At 33.9% G+C, this 20713-nt stretch overlaps 7 non-coding genes across 7 annotated transcripts; all 7 read left to right on the forward strand.

The window, feature by feature from the left end:
- Positions 1–215: 215 nt before the first annotated feature.
- Trnat-cgu (transfer RNA threonine (anticodon CGU)) lies at positions 216–288 on the forward strand. Its single transcript has one exon. It is a non-coding gene; the product is annotated as a tRNA-Thr (tRNA).
- A 270-nt stretch (positions 289–558) lies between these two features.
- On the forward strand, positions 559–631 carry Trnat-cgu (transfer RNA threonine (anticodon CGU)). The gene has a single exon. It is a non-coding gene; the product is annotated as a tRNA-Thr (tRNA).
- A 270-nt stretch (positions 632–901) lies between these two features.
- Positions 902–974, forward strand: Trnat-cgu (transfer RNA threonine (anticodon CGU)). The gene has a single exon. It is a non-coding gene; the product is annotated as a tRNA-Thr (tRNA).
- A 101-nt stretch (positions 975–1075) lies between these two features.
- On the forward strand, positions 1076–1148 carry Trnat-cgu (transfer RNA threonine (anticodon CGU)). The gene has a single exon. It is a non-coding gene; the product is annotated as a tRNA-Thr (tRNA).
- Positions 1149–1249: 101 nt separating this feature from the next.
- Positions 1250–1322, forward strand: Trnat-cgu (transfer RNA threonine (anticodon CGU)). Its single transcript has one exon. It is a non-coding gene; the product is annotated as a tRNA-Thr (tRNA).
- A 101-nt stretch (positions 1323–1423) lies between these two features.
- Positions 1424–1496, forward strand: Trnat-cgu (transfer RNA threonine (anticodon CGU)). The gene has a single exon. It is a non-coding gene; the product is annotated as a tRNA-Thr (tRNA).
- A 3401-nt stretch (positions 1497–4897) lies between these two features.
- Trnat-ugu (transfer RNA threonine (anticodon UGU)) lies at positions 4898–4970 on the forward strand. Its single transcript has one exon. It is a non-coding gene; the product is annotated as a tRNA-Thr (tRNA).
- The last annotated feature ends 15743 nt before the right edge of the window (positions 4971–20713 follow it).

A 20713-nucleotide genomic window follows, 5' to 3' on the forward strand; every position in this document is an offset into this window, starting at 1 on the left:
AATGAATTTTTTCGTCTTTCGGACGCTGTTTCTTGTCATTGTCGTGCCGCCATAACGCAGAGGCTAGAGCACTGGTCTCGTAAAGCAGTGCCGTGAGTTCAAACCTCACTGGTGGCTGAGCGAAATGCTTCAATCTTGTTTCAAAGTATGTCGTGTTTTACTATGCCGAAATGTAGTTTTTTGTATTTCGCACGCTGTTTCTATGTCATTGTCGTGCCGCCATAGCTCAGGGGCTAGAGCACTGGTCTCGTAAACCAGGGGTTGGGAGTTCAAACCTCACTGGCGGCTGAGCAAAATGCTTCAATCTTGTTTCAAAGCATGGGTTTCTTGTTTTGCTAGGCCGGAATGAAATTTTTTGTCATTCGGACACTGTTTCTTCTCATAGTCGGGTCGCCATAGCTCAGAGGTTAGAGCACTAATCTCGTAAACCAGGGATCTTGAGGTCAAACTTCACTGGCGGCTGAGCGAAATGCTTCAATCTTGTTTCAAACCATGCCGTGTTTTACTATGCCGAAATGAAGTTTTTGTCTTTCGGACACTGTTTCTTGTCATTGTCGTGCCGCCATAGCTCAGTGGTTAGAGCACTGGTCTCGTAAACCAGGAGTCGTGAGGTCAAACCTCATTGGCGGCTGAGCGAAATGTTTCAATCTTGTTTCAAAGCATGGGTTTCTTGTTTTACTATGCCGGAATGAAATTTTTTGTCATTCGGACACTGTTTCTTCTCATAGTCGGGCCGAAATAGCTCAGAGGTTAGAGCACTAATCTCGTAAACCAGGGATCTTGAGGTCAAACTTCACTGGCGGCTGAGCGAAATGCTTCAATCTTGTTTCAAACCATGCCGTGTTTTACTATGCCGAAATGAAGTTTTTGTCTTTCGGACACTGTTTCTTGTCATTGTCGTGCCGCCGTAGCTCAGTGGTTAGAGCACTGGTCTCGTAAGCCAGGAGTCGTGAGGTCAAACCTCACTGGCGGCTGAGCGAAATGCTTCAATCTTGTTTCAAAGCATGGGTTTCGTATCTTAATATGCCGAAATGAAATTTTTTGTCTTTCGGACGCTGTTTCTTGTCATTGTCGTGCCGCCATAGCTCAGAGGCTAGAGCACTGGTCTCGTAAACAAGGGGTCGTGAGTTCAAACCTCACTGGCGGCTGAGCGAAGTGCTTCAATTTTGTTTCAAAGCATGGGTTTCTTGTTTTACTATGCCGAAATGAAGTTTTTTGTCTTTCGGACACTGTTTCTTGCCATTGTCGTTCCACCATAGCTCAGTGGTTAGAGCACTGGTCTCGTAAATCAGGGGTCGTGAGTTCAAACCTCACTGGCGGCTGAGCGACATGCTTCTGTCTTGTTTCAAAGCATGAGTTTCGTATCTTACTATACCGAAATGAAGTTTTTTGTATTTCGGACACTGTTTCTTAACATTGTCGTTCCGCCATAGCTCAGTGGTTCGAGCACTAGCCTCGTAAACCAGGGGTCGTGAGTTCAAACCTCACTGGCGGCTGAGCGAAATGCTTCAATCTCGTTTCAAAGCATGGGTTTCTTGTTTTACTATGCCGAATTGAAATTTTTTGTCATTCGGACACGTTTTCTTGTCGTTGTCGTGCCGCCATAGCTCAGAGATTAGAGCACTGGTCTCGTAAACTCAATATTATCTGGTGACATATTACGCATTTTGAATTTTTCTTAATAGAATCGAGTTTCGAAATATTGCAAATACAATAAAAACAAAAACCGGGTTTTTTTTTTTTTTTTTTTTTTTTTTTTTTTACAATTAAGTATTTTAGCCTTCGAAATTTGATGCATGATACCTCAGTGATTAAAGATTTGATCTCTTACACCAGGGGTCATGAATTCAAAACTCACTGTTTATTTTTCTGTTTATAATTTCTGAATTAAGGTGTTTTAATTTTCTTCAAAAAGTTGGAGGAATTCATATTTTCACTATTCCGAACGAAATTTATTGTCATTCGGAGTATTCAAATATTCTGTTACTTTCGTCGTATGTTATTTACAGACAGCTGGTCTGATGAATCATGGGTTGTGGATTTAATCCTTTCTAGTGGTTTGTTAGAGGTTTTCAGTTTCTTTGAAAGGAAAAGTGTTACGAAATGTTAGAAATGAAAAAAGAAATTTGCTTACAGTACAACATTTGAATTTCCTGCATAAATTCCACCATTCAGTGCTTAGAAGATTTTTTTTTTTTTTTTTTTAAAGTTAAACGGTAAACATTTCAATCCTTAGATATTATCAGTTTTGTTTTGTAGCTGTGTAGATTTTGTTTGAAAAACGTTTTTTCGATATTTTACAATTACAGAAGACGTTTTTTTTGAGCCGGACATTTTCTGTTCCCACACTCGTACCGGCATAGCTCAAGGGTTAGATCATAGCTCTTGTAAAGAAGGTGTCGTGCATTCTTTTTCCACAAGTGTCTTTTTATTATTTTCGATTTTGCTTGAAGAAACAGGCTCTCGAAATTGAAATTTCTTGTAATTCTACCGCTTTCTTTAATCGCAATAGCCCAGTGGTCGAAATACTGGTCTTATAACTGAGAAGGCGTTAAGTTCAATCCTCGCTGAGTACTGTATAGATGCTGTTTTGATTTTTCTTTTGAAAAATAGGAATAGATAATTTCTGGCTATAAATAGAAATTTATTTATAGCCAGACACTTTTGCTGCCCAAAGATATATCACATCATTCTTGGCTTAGTAAAAATTTCCAGTTTTGTTTGAAAAACTTACAATTCCAAAATCAAGTTCAATGTCTGCTTTAATACCTTTTTGCTTTACAGGGCCATGACACTCTAGATCAGTAATTGAAGAACTGGACTTGTATGTTTAATTAATTGTATGTTTTCAGCCTTGCCTTCATTGATGACATATTGTTTTCTTTTAATTTTGTCCGTTATGCTAGTACTTCTATTTCGAAATCATAGATTCGCGAATTCACCAAATTTTAAACAACGTCAACAAATTTTAAAACAATGACCTAGCATAATATTTTTACTCCATTCATCCGTCAGTATTTCGAAATATTGTTATATTGTTAAAAATGAGAAAGTAACAACTTGTCTTTCATAGAGAGAGTAACAGTTTGTCTCAAAAAGTTTTTGATATTTAGTTCAAATATTTGCTTTATGGAAGAAACGTTCTTTTGATAAAATGACAAATCTATGTTTGCCCCTCGGTCAAAATTTCGCTTTTCTCCCATGAGAATGTAATACAGAATCTCCTTTTTATCGATAGATTCAAAAATAGCTTGGTTTTGTATTGATAAGGACACAGTTCATATTGTGGTTTTAGGTATCTTTCGATTCTCTGGAGCTGGCAAATATCAAATTGCATCATCGATACGATTAATCGCCGAGTGATAACAATACTAATGACTATTTTAAGTAATTACTTTGAAAATTTTTTAATTTACGTGGGGAAAAATGTGGGGGTAGTTCTCCTCGGAACTTTCTCGTTTTCACCCTAATAAAGGTGTTACCCCCTCCTCCGGCATGAAACTGTGGATCGTGTGCAAGGCCATAAACGTAATGAATGCTCAGATTTTTATTTTTACGCATGACTTTTATGTTCTTAATTTTCCATAAAAAAGTCGCTACATGTGCATTAAAGACCATTAGTTGTTATAAAAATAGTTGTGAAAGATTGGTCCTTAGCATGGATTTGGCTTTTCCAATGAATTGAATGTGGGATCTTCAGCTATTTATATGGCGATGAACGCTGGCATGCGGTTAATATGGAAATATCAGAAAATTTCAATATGTATTTTGATCTCTCCCCCAACGATTGAAACCTAAATTTGGCATAAATAGATGCACTCAACTTTCCGCATCTCACCCCTTAATGATATAGTCTCGGGGTACTGAAACGAACAGTAGTTCACTTCCAAACATATTCCATATTTAAATAAAGGCGTTCATTTCGTATACTTATATTGCGTTTAAAGAAAATTTATACAAAATATTTATAAAAAGTATATTTGAAATAGAGTTACAATACAAGTTTATCGTATCACTTTAATTCATCTGTTCAGGTGTTAAATGTGCTATAATCAAAATTTTGACAACATTGTTATCATTAATTCCCTCTATGTTCTTATCAAGAGAAATAATGAAATTGCTTCGAATACGAGACTGATAAAACTCATGAAAGAAGACGAGGAAAAACCATTATTGCCATTAATATTAGCAGGAATGATCTCGAAATTTTCTCGCGTGCTCTTTAAAAAAATGTATTATTTCCTCTCCTTTCACATAAAAATAAATAACTTGGGCAAGATCATAAATGATACAAGAGCTCAGATCTTTATTTTCAGAGTACTACTATACATGAGCGTTTTGTGCTTCGTAGTATAAGGGAAAAGATCTAATATGTATTTTTTTTTTCGATAGATTAAAGCAAAATTTGACATTGATTTCAGTTACGAAATCACATATTTAAATCCAAACCTCTGCTTTTTCACATTATCGCATTTACAAGCATGTGAATGTACAGACCAACAAATGACTCACCAGTTAAAAGTTTTCTGTGAAGCGTGTTTTGCTTCGTAGTATAATAAAGTTCAATTTGCATTTTAGATGTCTCCTTTTCAATGAATTGAAACCGAAATTTGACACAAAACTATAATTTAGTAACACGATCATATACGAGGTTTCATTTATTCGATTTCTTGCATTTTTTAATCATCGCATTTGCTTGCATGTGCGTACAGGGCGACAGTCAGACGGTCAAACTTTTGGCAGACATGATTCAAATATTGACACAGATCTATGCTTCAGATGCTAAAACTGTCCACTAAATTTTATCCTTTTAATTCTTTACGTCTTGTCCAGACATTCGTTACAATACTAAGATAGGATTTCTTATCAGCCCAACACTGAGCGTGAGGAATACCGAGCCACCATAGCTCAGTGGTTAGAGCACTGGTCTTGTAAACCAGGGGTCGTGAGTTCAATCCTCACTGGTGGCTGTTTAGACTTCAACTTTTTTGTCCGGTAAAACAGGTTTTCGAAATCTTACAATTCCGGAAAGAAATTTGTTAAGCGCTAAACTTTCAACGAATTGAATACAAAATTTGTGACAAACACTACAATTTTAGAAACAAAATGACATACGAGATTTCATTTAATTGATTCGTTACATATTTTTTTTTCGCGTTTACTTCCATGCAAAAACACAGGATGCCAGACGGTTAATCTTTTGACAGACTTAGTTCGAAGGTTAATAGAGATCTATGTTTTAGTTGCTAAAATTGTGCACTAAATTTTAATCCATCTAGTTCTTTACGTTTTGTAATTATCCTGTTCATTTTTACCCGGACAGACAAACATACTTTTTAAGACTGGATTTTGTGAAAAATTTGATTGAAGTTTACAAATTTAGTGTGAAGTTCACATACTAAATTTCATCCGTCTAGCTCAAAGTGGCTTTGTGTTATCGTGTACACAGATGTAATAACAGACAGACATAATTTCCAAAATGTATTTTTTGGATTGAGGAAATTCTGAAATGTGGAGAACTGTTAAAATCACGAGTTCGAATTCTTTGACAATACTTATTTGAAAATTTTTATAAAGAAATAAATTTTCAAAACTAATAAAATTATTTTCTTTATGTTTCGAAACTCAGGTGTTTTAAACATAATGGCTGATGCCAATTCCAAGGAAATATAATGAGATAAAAATATTATAAGACAGTATATTTAAAGAAAAAATGAAAATAGAATTAAATAAATCAAACGATAACGAGCACGATAAATGACTGAAAACTGACTCACGCGTTTAAAATTATATGTAAAAATTTTTCATTTAAATAAAAGTATTTTATTTGAAGTTACAAAATGTAAAGCCAAACGATTTTTAAAAATATTATTTTAGCAGATAATTAAACAACTTTGGTGAAAGCTGTATATTTAAAAGATGGTTCGAAATAAATTTTGAACCAAATTATGTCTCGTGCATTTTACAATTTTTTTTTTTTTTTTTTTCGTTTTTGCCACAGCCAAAATATATAAACTTGATATTTACTTCACCAGTTATTAAGCCTAAATAAAACACAGGAACAATTTCTTTTTTTCCCTAGATTACGAATAAATTTTATCATATTCTCTTTGCTTTATATTTTAATACATTTTTGAAAGGCAGCCACAATAACACTCATCATTATTCAAGGTATTTCGTGACAGCTGTTTTCGATCACATTTAAACAATGCGATTAAAGAACGAATTATATGTAGGACATTTGCGAAATGATCTCAGCTACGATATTATCTTGATATTCAACACTTAATGATGGCCGGTGATATCATATCATCATATCTTGCATTTTAAGGCCAACATTCCTGAAAAAGCTGAGCAAATCTAATAACCAACGGTATACCTAGTTATTTTTTTTAATTCATTTCTGCGTAAGTTTTGTTTTCTTTTTCGCTTTACTTTCCTTTTATATTTTATATACTATTCTTTGGTTTAAATTTTATTTTTCTATAATTCGTTATATATTGATTTCAGAATCAGTCAGTTTACTTTATACGGGCTATATTTTTAATCTTATAAGCATAATAGGGTTGTACCTTATTACTTTCGGAACAGTGCTAGTTGAATAGCTCAAACACGACCTAAAATATTTGCATTACTTCCGTTTTCATTCGTGTTAGGGTTATACAACGGGTTATTATTAAGGTTATTACCCTTCGCAAGAATTTATGTTTTTTCGTGTTGCATAACTTGATATTAGAAAAAAGAAAAAGAAAATTTTAAATTCGATACATTAATTTTTCCAGAAATTACTATTTTCAATATTTTTCATAATTATGGTAAAAGTTCTGTCCTTTTCCATCTAAAGTTGTTCGACGCCATTACAATTCGTCCTTAATGTTGCATATCTTGCCCCATGCAACATTCCATAACATTCCCTTGACTTTTCGGCCGTTTTCCATGAACTAATAGACATCTTTAATTCGTTTCTAATTTAAGAGGGCCTGTTTTTTTAGAAGAAAATGACTTTAACTAGTATTAATGGCTTTTTAATAGTTCTTTCTGTTTTGCGAAAGAAATCTGGGCTACAACTCTACGCTAGAAATCCTGAATTAAAACATGTACATTAAATGCTAATTCAGTTATTCCATCGTATACCGTTTATCACCTCGGATAATCAAAAAACCTAATGGATCGATGTAAATTTTAAATCTGAACTTGTTTTCTTCCCCACAAGATGAAACAATTGATAATTGCAAACAAAGAATTGATATTCTTAAATTCTTTATTTGAGATTACGTAAGTTCATTAGTACTACAAAGTATTAACAGTTTAACAAAATCAAAAATGAATAAGAAATCTCACTAATGATTTTGATTTTCGTTATTTCTTTTGTATTTTTTCGATTGATATTTAGCGCTCAACTTTTTCCACATATTTATTTATAGTGCCGTTCTTTTTCATGAAATTCTGTTGAATTTATTCATTTTACTATTGAATGGTTTAAAAAAAGAATTGTGCGGTTATTAAAAAAATAATTAATAAACTTTATTAGCTACAAAAGAGAACAGCCTTCCATAAACCTTCATACCATGAAATCGACTCTAATTCCAATCTTCTCATCCATCTCTGTAAATTGGATGACTTTATTTACAAGTCTGAGTGATCTCTCCGAAACTTTCTCGCATATTATCTAATAAATGTACTTGCGTAATAGTAATTACATACCGTTGGCTAAAAATATTCACAAAAGAACCTATAGAATGCAATCTTTGGCGATAAATCTTCGATTGTGGCTAATACACAAGAGCTAGAATATCGAATGCATATTTTGGAAGTCTTTTTTCCAACCGCTAAAAACCGAAATTTGACGCAGAGCTATGAATACAGTCACAAAATCAATTGCCGAATTTCATATTTAAGTCTTTCCGTTTTTGAATTATCATTTTATATGCTTTGAAAATATAGATCGGTCTGACGGTCAACCCCATGGTGGATTTAGTTTTACATTTAATACGTATCTACGCTTTAAATGTCAACTCTGTATAACAAATTTTATTCCTCTGGCTCTGTTCGTATTGAAGATTTCTTATTTTTATATATAGATAGCCGGACATATAAAATTCTTTTGAATGGATTTCAAAAATCGAATGTATGTTTTTTTTTTTTTTTTTTCAAATGTTAAAAATCGAAATTTGACATAGAGCTATGAATACAGTCACAAAATCGCTTACGAAATTTCAAATGTTTAATTCATTACGCTTTTGAATTATACATTTACTTTCTTCTCAAAGTACAGTCCGTCAGATAGTCAACCCAATTTTAAATTTGGCTCAAAAGGTGATAGATGTCTGCATTATAAATTTAAATGTATGTGCCAAATTTTATCTATCTAGTTCTCTTCGTTTAGTAATTATCGCAACTGGAGGGCAGACAAACGTTATCTTTATAGATTTTGTTCAAAATTTGATAGAAATCTACAACTTTGGAGTAGAGACCATATACCAAATTTCATTTGTTTAGCTCCAAGCGTTTTTGAATTAGCGCGTTCACAGACGGACAAAATTCTATAAATGCCTTGTTTTGGATTTTTTTTTTTTTTTTTTTTCAATTACAGCCTCACCCCGTAGCCACAGAACTAAGCCGTTTAAACAGGGATTATTGTGACTGCCTCTTATGCTCATTAACTATCCAAATATTTACATAAGAGGACAATGGCCAACAAAAATTCAAAGAACTGTCGGTAAAAGGCTAGAAATCTCCATATTCTTGTCTTTTTACAGACTCTGGAAAGTCGAAACCGAAGAATAATTAAAAATCTCGAGTTCAAATATTTTGATGATTATAATATTTCATCTTTGTATTCGAGAAAAATCAGTGATTCAAAATACAATTGAGTTTTCTGATACTGACTCGGTTAACAGAGATATCAGTTGTTTGGTTTACAGACAATCGAAGCTGTATATATCATAGTGTAAAGTCATGAATAATGTTCACCTAAGTTATAATTCCATCTCACATACGTATATACATGATCTGCTGTTTCTGTCCATCCTTGTCACTTTCAAAGAATCATTACTGTTTCGACAGCTTTTCTCGAAATCCGTCAGAAATCTTAGATGCAAATTGCCAAACATTCTCTCAAAACGAACTGCAGCAAATCCAAACACAACTTCGGCAGAAGCCAAAGACCCGCCGGCGTTCGCTGAACTTTTCACGGCAGAAATCTTTATTGTTGAAGGAAGGAATCTCCGTCATCCCCCTATCCCCTCCCCCTTTAGGGTGTACGTCCTTGCTTCGCCAGTTGAGGAAACCTTGCCCTCCCCCCGTTCTCCCCCCCTTAGTTTTACGAAATTCCAATTCCGTTTCAAAACATTTAAAGCAGTTCGTGATGGATTGGTCGGCATTGTTTGCAAAAGATTCAGCGGTAGTCGCCGGACTCTTTATTGGTGTTAAAGACACAACAACATCGGTGTCGATGTTAAAAATGTTTTGCAAGAGATACGAAAATCCTTTTTTTTTTTTGGTGACGAAATGCTTGTAAGATGAAACTATTTAGAAATAACAGAAATCGTGGTGTAGGAGTATCATTACAAGTCCGATGTGACACATTGAATAATTATAATAATATGTTGCTTTAAACAAAAAAAATCTTTTTCTTTCTGCAGTTGTGATTATGCAAACGATATTTGTTACGTTAAGTGGTGAAATTATCCATTGTGTTGTACGTTTCCGTCGAAGCGCAAATGATTTGTTTCGAAATCAAAGACTTATTAGCGAAAAAATATTGACTTTTGTATTTCTGGCAATGTCCTTATGGTATTTCGCCAGGTCGAACATTCAACTGTCTCCTCGATATTTCATTGGGTCTAAAAAAAAAAAGAGCTTTAAAGGATTCGACAATTTTTAATTTCTTGTATAAAAAAGTATACAAAGAATAGAAATTTTTATTAAAAAAATCAATTAAAGATGGAAATTGTAATTCCCAGTAAATTCGAAATTTTAATGAAGTTCCTGGTTTCGTACTTCTCTAAATCTGTAAAACATATTTTCCATAATTATGTCTGTCTGTCTGTGACACGATAAATCAAAAACGTTTTGAGCTAAACACATAAAATTTAGGGTATAGTATTTGTTTCAAATTTTCAGATTTCTGCCGAATTTTGAACAAAATCTATTCAGAGGTAGTCTGTCAAGTTGTCCATGTAAGTCAACCATCTAACTCTCCGACCCGCCACGAAGGCACACGGATTTAAACCATAAAACTGAATGACCGGACCGCCGCAACAGCAACATTGGCGGGAATTGTGGTTGAGTCCTAAGGGCCGTCACCGGCCACGGTACAACCCTCCCAGAAGGAAGTACGTCCCGTCATCGATGGGAGGAGTCAAATCCCCCACCTATTAGTGTACCCTCCAGGGTGGCGAGATCCAACCACCATGCCGGAAGCATCTCATCCTCATTTCGAGGTGCCCCCCCCCCGTAGGTTAAGTTTTTCATGTAAAAGTGAACACGATAATTACAAAAGATGACGAGTTAGGTAAATAAAATTTGGTATGCAGATTTCATATCTATAATGTAAATCCGTATCAGATTTAGAAATAAATTCTTTAAGGGATTGACTATCTGTGGGTTTGTGCTTTTTCATGCACGCAAACGCGATAACTCAAAAATGCAATAACTTATTAAATAACAATATAATAATAATAATAATAATTCACTTGTTTAAATAACAAGTGAATTTTGAAATATAACTAAAATTGTAGCTCTATGTTCAATTTTGGTATCAACTGGCCTGAGAAAAATTATACATAATACAAATTCGATTTTCTGATGCTTGTGTATTAACCGCATGTCAGCCATTAGTCGCCAAAAAACCACAAGCTAGATTCATTAAAAATGCATTTGCGCCAATATCGATATTTCGTAACAATTATTCACCAATAGCAATTAGTTAATACGCAAGGGCCTGTTTTCTTAACAATTCTGTAAAACGCACAATTATCAGGTGTGAAAATAAAAATATGAGCATTTGCAGCTCTTTCAGCCTTGCCCAAGGTCCAATAAGGAAGAAGGATAACATGTTTAGAAATGAACGAAACATTCTAAATGAGAAAAGAAAACATCACAGATAATAAAACTTTCACAAACATTGTGTGATTAACGTTATACAATCTTATTTATTTTAACCGCTTCAACAAATGCTTCTCAGCTGTGTCTTCCCGGCTTCTCATTTCATTTCTCGCTAGAATTTATTAGTGTTTGTCGACATACTGTAGAAATTGTCCGAATGTACAGGAATATAATCAAACATTCGGTCTTTCATAGTCCTATTCGGTGTATCGACATTCACTGGAGAATATCGACATTATCTAATTTCGATCTTTCGCGGTAATATGTACATATGTTATAATAGTTGTTGTAATGCCATATGTAGCCTCAAAAGGGTTATTGTAATGTGACTTGTTATAGTACATTCTCTCTCCATGTATATGTATGGTAAAGGCATTTGCAACTAACAGGTGGAGCCATTTTAAGTGTCAGCATGTTTCACTTCACGTGTATTATTCCTTGAAGACACTATGAATTAGAAAGAAATGTTTAATGTACAGATAATTTTAACTAATTAATCTGAAGAAAATTAATAATTTTAAAATAAAATATTTGTAATTCTTTAAAAAAATTTTTTCGTATAAATAATAATTTGAGCTGGATAGCGATAAAAGGAAAATGAAAAAAACATATTTTTGTTAAAAAAATATTATAATTAAGGATCATAATTAGATTGCAATCATTTTAATACATAAACTGTGTGTAATAAAAAAAACGAATTCCATTATTCCTTTTATACAAGGAGTGTTTAAATGAAAAGGTACGAAACGTCGTTACAGAGTAACAGTTAACATATTTGCCTATACCACTGTGGGAGAACGTTGCGAGACATCTAGGGGTGCAATTGGAGTACCCGGCGTAGATCGGAGCATGCGTGGGCGTCCGCATGTGCAGGAGAGAACAGAGGCTCTTATAAAAAGCGCTGTCCAAATGACGCTACTTGTTGAATTCCACGAGCACACGAGAACCATTAACTCCGATGTTTACTGTGAGACACTCAGAAGATTACGCAGGTCCATCAAGAACAAAAGATCGGGGTTACTCATGTAGGATGTGCTTCTGCTCCATAATAACACGCATTCACACGTCTCCAGGATCACTTACTCGGAACTGGACAAATTCAAATGGGAGCAGTTCGACCATTCGCCTGCAGCCCGGACATGTCGCCCTGCGATGTTCACGTGTTTGGTTTTCTGAAAAAACATCTGAAAGGGAAGCGCTTCAACTCGGACGGGGAACTCAAAGACGCTGTGAAGGACTGAGTCTCGTCACGGCCACAGGAATTCTGGGAACAAGGAATCCTTCGGTAGTTAATCAACGGGATCGTTGTGGTCAGGCCTATGGTGTATACTTTGAATAAAATCTTCATTTATACCCAAAAGTGTCGTTACGTACTTTTTAATTTGAACGCCCCTTGTATATTTAGGAATATTTACAAATGTCAATAAATGCTGCTACAAAAAAAGTAGATACTATTTTGTAGATGGTCTTTTCATCAAATTTAAATAACTGGACACTTTTCAGACATTATTTCTGTAGGAGGCAGTTTAAATAATTAAATATTGACAAAAAGAAGCAAATAATATCTTGCTGAAGCTCTATTTCAATGAAATTTAAGTGAATGGACATTTTACAAACAATATTTCTTGAGCGAAAAATTTAAATATTTTATTTAAGCAATGTGTGATATAAGCAAAAAAGTGTGCAACAAATGCCGCTTATTAATATGTAGTTGTCAGAAACTCTAATGAGTTATGCTAATGCACCAAATAAAACAAATCAACTTAAGTCATTTAATTGATAATTAATAATAAGACCGAAGCAAGCAAAAAAGATATAGACTTAAAAATTCTGCACAAATAAAGTTTAAATTGGTGAAATTAAAACTAACTACTGTTGAATTTTTTTTTCTTTTTCTTTTTTTACTTTTTCATATATAATCGAAAAATTATAATAATTTTCAAAAAATTCGAAATCAAGATTTTGAAGAACCTCCACGTTTTAGACATCCTTGAGTTTCGGAAAATGTCCGTCTGTCTGTGACAAATATAACTCAAAAACGCTTTCAGCTAGATAGATGAAATTTGGTATACGGTATTTACACCAAATTTGAAGATTTCTATCAAATTTTTTGTAAAATCTGCTGTGAGGAAGCCCGTTCGAAGTGTCCAACTGTCCGAATATCATACGATAATTACAAAACAAAGAGAGCTAGATAGATAAAATTTGGTACATCGATTTTACATTTATACTGTAAATACCTGACAAATTTTGAACCAAATACAATTACGAGTTGACTGTCTGTAGGTCTGCGCTTTCAGAAATATGTGAACGCGTTAATTCAAAAACGCAGTGACTCAAATATATTTAATTTAGTATGGGATTTTTTGAGAACAAGTGCAGTTTTATGTCAAATTTTTTTTAATCGGTTGAGAAAAACTGGTCTAAGTCACAAATTCGATTTTAGGGTACTTTTAAATGCATGCCAGGGATTAATCGCAAAAGAATTCGCCAAAGTTGATACAATAAATTCAGTAAAAATGCTAAATTCGCGCCAAAAATGAAAATTTTGTAACTATTGTACGCCAACGCCATGCAAGGTATTCTCTTGCATGACAAGTTTATTAGAGAATTTTTAACCATAAACTGCTAATTGTTGTGAGAAAATTGAAAACAGCAAAATTGGTTAGAACATACAATTATTGATCGTATTTTTCACGACTTTCAATTTTTTTTTACCTTTGAAAGGAAATAAAAAGGATCCTTTCAGTTTTCTAAAAATTATAACTTTTTTTATTAGCTTTAATTCATGAGATTTTAAACGGAATTTTGCATCACTTAAATACCCTACAAGCAAAACTGAGCACTTTATAAATCATTTTAATTTAAACTTCTCAGCTTCGATAATATTTCTTTCAAATTTCTATCCACGACGAGTATTTTCCAACACCTGAAAAATCGTCCAAAATTCTTTTTTGCTCAACTTCAGACGACATTAAAAAAAAAAAAAAATGGAATGCGGGACAAGAATTTCTCAGCACAGATATTGCTCAACAGAAAAATGTCAGACGATTTCTTAGCAAATAAAACAACACGAAAACGCGAGAAGAAAAAGTTGAGGGCGGCTAGGAGGGAAGGGAAGGGGGGGGGGAGGACAGAAGCGGATCCCATCTTTTGTTTCCTTGAATATTTGAAGGTCTTTCTGCACCCTTCAACCTTTTCTACACCACCACCACCCCTTCCTCCGTCACTTGACTGACAGATTAATTCTGTCTGTTTACTCAAGCGTTACTTTCTTTCATTCACAGATTGTCTCTCTCAAACTCGCGATGGAGATCGCAGTTTTGTTATTAAGACGTGTTTGCTTTTTCATGTTGCTCTTCGGAGCAAGCTGGGTAAACAAATATGTAAATACTAAACAGTTTTTGTTTGATGTCTCGATTTGATTTCCGCGACTCTGTAAATGAGTCAGTCTGATCGCCGCGACGTTCGTTCTCTCAAATCTGTCTCTCTTTGCAGTGAAACAGCCGTTTATTATGATGTTATTATATGAATGAGGTTCGATTTAAACTCGTGCTGTACTATAAAAATGCGATTATTAAAAATCCATTGAGGGTTCTCGACATTTTTATAATTTGAGCATTTTAAATTTATATTATTTAAGTACATGCGTAAAACTTTCTATATTATTATAAAACATAAATCTCTGTATCTACTAATAATAAAGATAAATGTGTGTCTGTGTCTAAACACATGTGCCTTGGTACTCTACAGGTCAGACCGTTAGATCGAGAACTCTAAAATTCGGCGGAGGTGCACTTTGAAAAGTGAAATATGTTTCTCAGAAAGATTTTGGAAAATTTGGTATAGAGTTACAATTTTACTAAAGAAATCACATACCAAATTTTATTTTTTTATTAGTTACTGTGTTTATATACAAGTGAAAATAAAATTAAAAGATGGTCAACCCTTAAATAAATGTTCTCAAATTTCATTCAACTAAGTAGTTGCAATTTTGAGTAATTGGGTTTTTACATGTGCGAGTGCACAAACTAGCAAACAGTCAAACCACTGACGGATTTGATTGGAAATTTAATATGGATCTACATTTTAGATAAAATCTATCTATCTTTTATCTATCTAACGTTTGGAGTTTTTTAATTATCATGTTCCCTTGTACTCGGACAGACTGACACACCAATTTCCCGAGACTGGATTTCGTTCAATATAAAAAAATATGTATAAATATGGTATCAAGGTCACATACCAAATTTCATCCATTTAGCTTAAAACTTACTTTAGTATTTAATTTTTAGCCAGATTCACAGACATATGTAATAACAAGAAGGTATTTATAGGATTCTAAGTGGCATGAGACATGGTGGTTTGTCAAAATCTCGAGTTCGAATGTTACAGAAACAATTTTTTTTTTTTTTTTGTACATATTGTAAACGAAGAAGTAAAAAAAAAAGTATAAAAGTAAACGCATAAAAACACCGTGAAAAAGTTTTCTTTCAAAGATGCAAAGATTTAAAAAAAAAAAAAAAGAAAATCAAAGTTAACACCTAATTTCCCTAGAAAAATTCCAGGCTTTATATATATAAAAAAAATTATTAGTGTACAAAACAATGTAATGATTTCTGTACATTAAAAAAATTTAATGTACAAAAAATTTCTTTAAGAAATATCCTCGTAGATGCATTTTAATATCACTAGAAAATGCATTGGATTTTACAGATCTTAATCGGATAACAAACATTTCCGCCAATAGATGCTTCTTTAGCTGATTACAATGGAAAATTTGTAAAGCAAGCATCTCAGAAACGGTACATCGAATGTACTCCGTTAAAATGAAACGTTCCGAGATAAGAGATCGCCGTATCTTATCATCGCTTAATGGAGGGTGCATTGTTCTTGCCGCAATATGGTAATCAGAGGCAACATTGTTGCGAGATCTATGATAACATTCTCTCAGCTATTTAGCGAAAAGACTTTCAAGTTGATTGAAATGTCGGAAGAATTTTACAATATGTTAAACGCGAGAGAAGCAAATTGTCTCACAATAAGAAAGTTTTTAAAATATGAATATTTTTAAGGTATCCGACATTCTCTATAAATTCTAATCTCCTTTTTTTTTTTTTTTTTTTTTTTTAATTTTTGACATTATAATCGTAGACAAATTCTATTTAGAGATTGCGACGAATTTCCAAACCTCTCTGAATTCGAAAAGCACATTCAATAGAATTATGTTTGTCTTCCGAATGAACTCAAAAATACTTTGAGTTAGATAAATGAAATTTGGGATACGATATTTTGCACTAAATTTGTAGATTTCTATAAATTTAGAACAAAATCTATTCTATGTTCGTCTATCTGAATGAATGTAGATGATAAGAATAATTTAAAAAAAAAAAGCCAGATGAGTAAAATTTGGTACATTCATTTAACATTTTAATCGCCTCATAGCAGATTTTAAGCAATTTTTTTGCTTGGTTATCTTGCCAAGTCGTTGATTAAAACAGTAAAACTTCGATTAATTTGTAATTAAAATTTATATAAAAAAAAACTCTTTCTTATGATAATTTACTAATTAAAAAATAAAGAATAAAATTTTGTAATTCTGTGTTCAATATGCTAAAATACATGAGGAAAAATAACTCATTGCCTTTACTCTCCCGTATACAAAATACATTAAGAAAAATTATTATAATATTTACAAATTAAAACTCTAGATTTTGACGAATCTTTACGTTTCAGATTCTGAATCCACGAAACACATTTTCTTTAGTTCTGTCGCTCTATCTATTTGTGTATTGAGCATAATATCTCAAAAGTGTTTTGAGCTAGATAGATGAAATTTGGTATATGGTCTTGACACCAAATTTATAGATATTTTTCTGAAGAAACCTATTTAAAAGGCTATCTGTTCCCCTATCTGAATGAAAGTTAACATGATAACTACGAAACAGATTGAGCTAGATGGATAAAATGTGGGTACACATTTTCACCATTTAAAGTGTAGATCCCAATTAAGTTTTGAGTGGATTTTGACAAGAACTTGACTATCTGTCGAGTGGTACTTTCCAAGCACATGTGAACCCTACAATAATAATAAAAAAAAAAACATGACACAGTTTTAGCATTTAAAGAGGACGTCATTATTAAGTTTTGAATCTTTCAGCCAAAAGGTTGATTATCTGTAAGTATTATAGTATTTAAATAAGTATTAAAGTATTTAACTGAAAAATGCAATGACTTAAACATATGAAATTTGATACGCCGTCTTCCCCCTGATCTGGGCGTCTCGAGTTCGAGTCTCGGTTCGGGCATGGTTGTTCTTCTGTGTTCTATCTGTGAGGTGTGTGAATGTGCCCCCCCTTGTAAAAAGGGGTTGTGCAAGCGAATGTGAAGCATCAAGTAGCTAAATCGTACTCTTTGCCCTAGTTGGCGCTACTGAAAAAACAAGAGACGCTCACTCGACTGAAATGGCTAACAGATAACTGTCAGCGAACTTGTAAAGTGCCATAAGTCACAACAAAAATAAGCCATAAGTCACGACACATAAATTTAATAAGTAATCTTATGATTACATTTATAATTCAGTGTGAAATTTGGGTTTCAGTTGATCCAAAAACAGACATCCCAAATGGATATACATTGTTTTAATACTTCTGTATTAAGAAAAAAAATGCCTGCGATTAATCGTTTATTATTAAAAAAATCGCCAATGATCGCGCGGAGTTGACTGCTTCATAATTATTGGTCGCCAATGCTGTCCGTCCGGTAATAATATAGAAATAACGGTTTTATTTATTACATTACTAAACACACAATTTTCACGTGCGGGATTCTAAAAATAAATATCTGAGCTCGAAACGCTCATTGCACAATCTTTTGCGAGGAAATGGAAGGGGTTAATACCTTTATTAATAAGTACGCAGCAAAAATAGTTTTGTAAAGACTGCTCTCGCTAAGAGTTCTTTTTTTTTTTTTTTCCTCGGCGAATATACAACGTTGGTGTATTTTTACACCATAACAGGAGGTAAGTAAATAAAAACTGTCCAAAACGTAAATATCGTTTTTATCCTTGAGAGCGAAACGATAGCAGCATGACGTTGGAATAGAACGAAATTAACTGTGACCAAGGAAATATGTGATAACGATTACCAATAGAGGTAAAACAAGCGCTGCGCATTAATGACGCAGAACCTTCGGAATCAGTGATGCGTTGTCAGCGGGTCAAAAGAAACTCAGAAAATCTCAGCAGCAAAGGACTAAATTATTGCATCAAAATGAAGAAGTGTCCATGATTTAGTCACGTGATAACTATTTGTTGTAAATAATGCAGAATAAGATTTAAGAAAACCATCGGAAATTGTCATTTCAAAATTTTCACGCTTGCTCTCTAATAATAGAGTTATCCCCCTCTGCTACTGCCATATAAGATTGGGAACTTCAGGTAAATTCAAGAATGCCTCGGATCCTCAGACTTTTAATTTCTTACATGAGAGTTTTGTGCTTCGTAATATAGTACGTCAGCCATCTAACTCTCCGACCCGCCACGAAGGCACACGGATTTAAACTATAAAAACTGAATGACCGGACCGCCGCAACAGCAACATTGGCGGGAACTGTGGTTGAGTCCTAAGGGCCACCACCGGCCACGGTACAACACTCCCCTAAGGAATTACGTCCCGTCATCGATGGGAGGAGTCAGATCCCCCATCTATTAGTGTACCCTCCAGGGTGGCGAGATCCAATCACCATGCCGGAATCCTCTCATCCTCATTTTGGGGTGCCCCCCGGGGGGTTTCGTAATATAGTAAAGAATGCCAGTACTTACGAATTAACTGCATGGCACTAATGAAAAATAGTTACGAAATATCGATCCTTGACGTGAATTTAGCATTTTCAATGAATCTAGTGCTTGTTCTTTGGCGATTAATCGCTGGCATACGGCTGATACACAAGTAAAATCGTATATGTATTTTGGATACATTTGTTTCAGATTAATTGAAACCAAAATTTGGCATAGAACTACAGTTGTACTCACAAGAACACATATCAAATTTTATATGTTGTTGTACACTTAATTTTATGTATCGTGTTTGAAATATCTTGTTTACATTATGCGAAAATACAGACCTACGAACGGTCAGCCCCTAGAGGTATTGATTTCCAAACTTGAAGCGCATCTACATTATATATGCTAAACCTGAATACTTAATTCTATCAGTCTAACTCTTCATGGTTCGTAATTATTGTGTTAACTAGTATTGGGACAGGCCTACTTTTGTTGAACAGATTTCAAACAAAATTTGATAGAAAGTTATAATATATATCAAATTCCATCCTTCTAATTGAAAGTGTGTTTGAGTTATCGAATTTACAGACAGACTGAGTGACAGACAGACATAATTCCACTAATATGTCTTTTGGATTCAGAGAGTTTTAAAACGCGAGAATTTGTGTGAATGCCTTTTTCGATTTTTTTAAAATTTCTTTACCATTACAATACTTTGTATACGTCATACACGAGAAAGCAAAAAGCTAAATTTTATGTAGAAGTTCAAAAAATATCGTTCAATACACTTTAACATGAGCAACATTTGTCGAAAGGATATCAAGTCTGCACTTGATTTTCCATCAGTTATTGTCAAGCAATTATTGAATCACAGTAGTTATTCCTGTGATGATTCGATTTCTTAATTCTGTGACATTTCGAACGTTTATGGCATAAACTCGGTTCTACAAGCATCCCTAGGAAAAATAAGTCGAGAGAATGAGGAGGCCATGAAAATGGTCTTTTTCTAATTCACCGAGAAAATAATCCTTGGAAAGATTTCATCGAGGAATTCGGTCACACGACTTTCTTGATACAAATCATATCCAGTTTCTCAAAACTGTTTTAACCATATTTTAATTGATTGTCCCATTTCTGGGGGTTTATGAAATTCACGTCTTTTAATTATTTTCTTAAATTTCAATTGGGCCACGGTGACGTGATGGTAAGGTCTCGGCTCGTAAGCCATAGGGATTCAGGTTCGAGGCCCGATTCCACCGAAAAACCGTCGTGTAAGCGGCTCTATTGCACGTTAATTCCATCTGGGCCATACGTCATCCCACTGATGTGATGTGGAGAAGGGGTGCCTGCTCAGGTGTCGTCCTTGCCATCTGACCAAGGTTCAAAATGACGAGATCTGTTCTAAAATAGCCCTAGAAGTGCTTTACAATGGGATGTTAATATAACTAAACTAAACTTAAATATCATTTCCGATATCCAAAGAAGGCCTATTGCTTTTTCGCTGAATGACGCTGTTTTTTCTGTTATTTGTCAACAAGCACGTTTGCTTTTTGTCATTATAAAAATGCAAACAAATGAAATTCTTTCAAAAAAAGAGTTACATCGATATAATTAATTTTCCTAACACTTAGTAAAATTTTCAATTTGATTTTGTTTTACGGTGAATAATTTATGTGGGATAGGTTTTTAGTTCCACCGAATGGCAACACGCCTAATAATTGTGACGTCAAAAAGCCTAACACTTTCTTTCCTCTCTTGGAAGAGAATTGAAAAGCGGATATCGACGAAAGGAATAGCAGATTTGCGAGCAAGCAACTGGGG

This window comes from Argiope bruennichi, chromosome 5, assembly GCF_947563725.1.
Source record: "Argiope bruennichi chromosome 5, qqArgBrue1.1, whole genome shotgun sequence".
Taxonomy (NCBI): domain Eukaryota; kingdom Metazoa; phylum Arthropoda; class Arachnida; order Araneae; family Araneidae; genus Argiope; species Argiope bruennichi.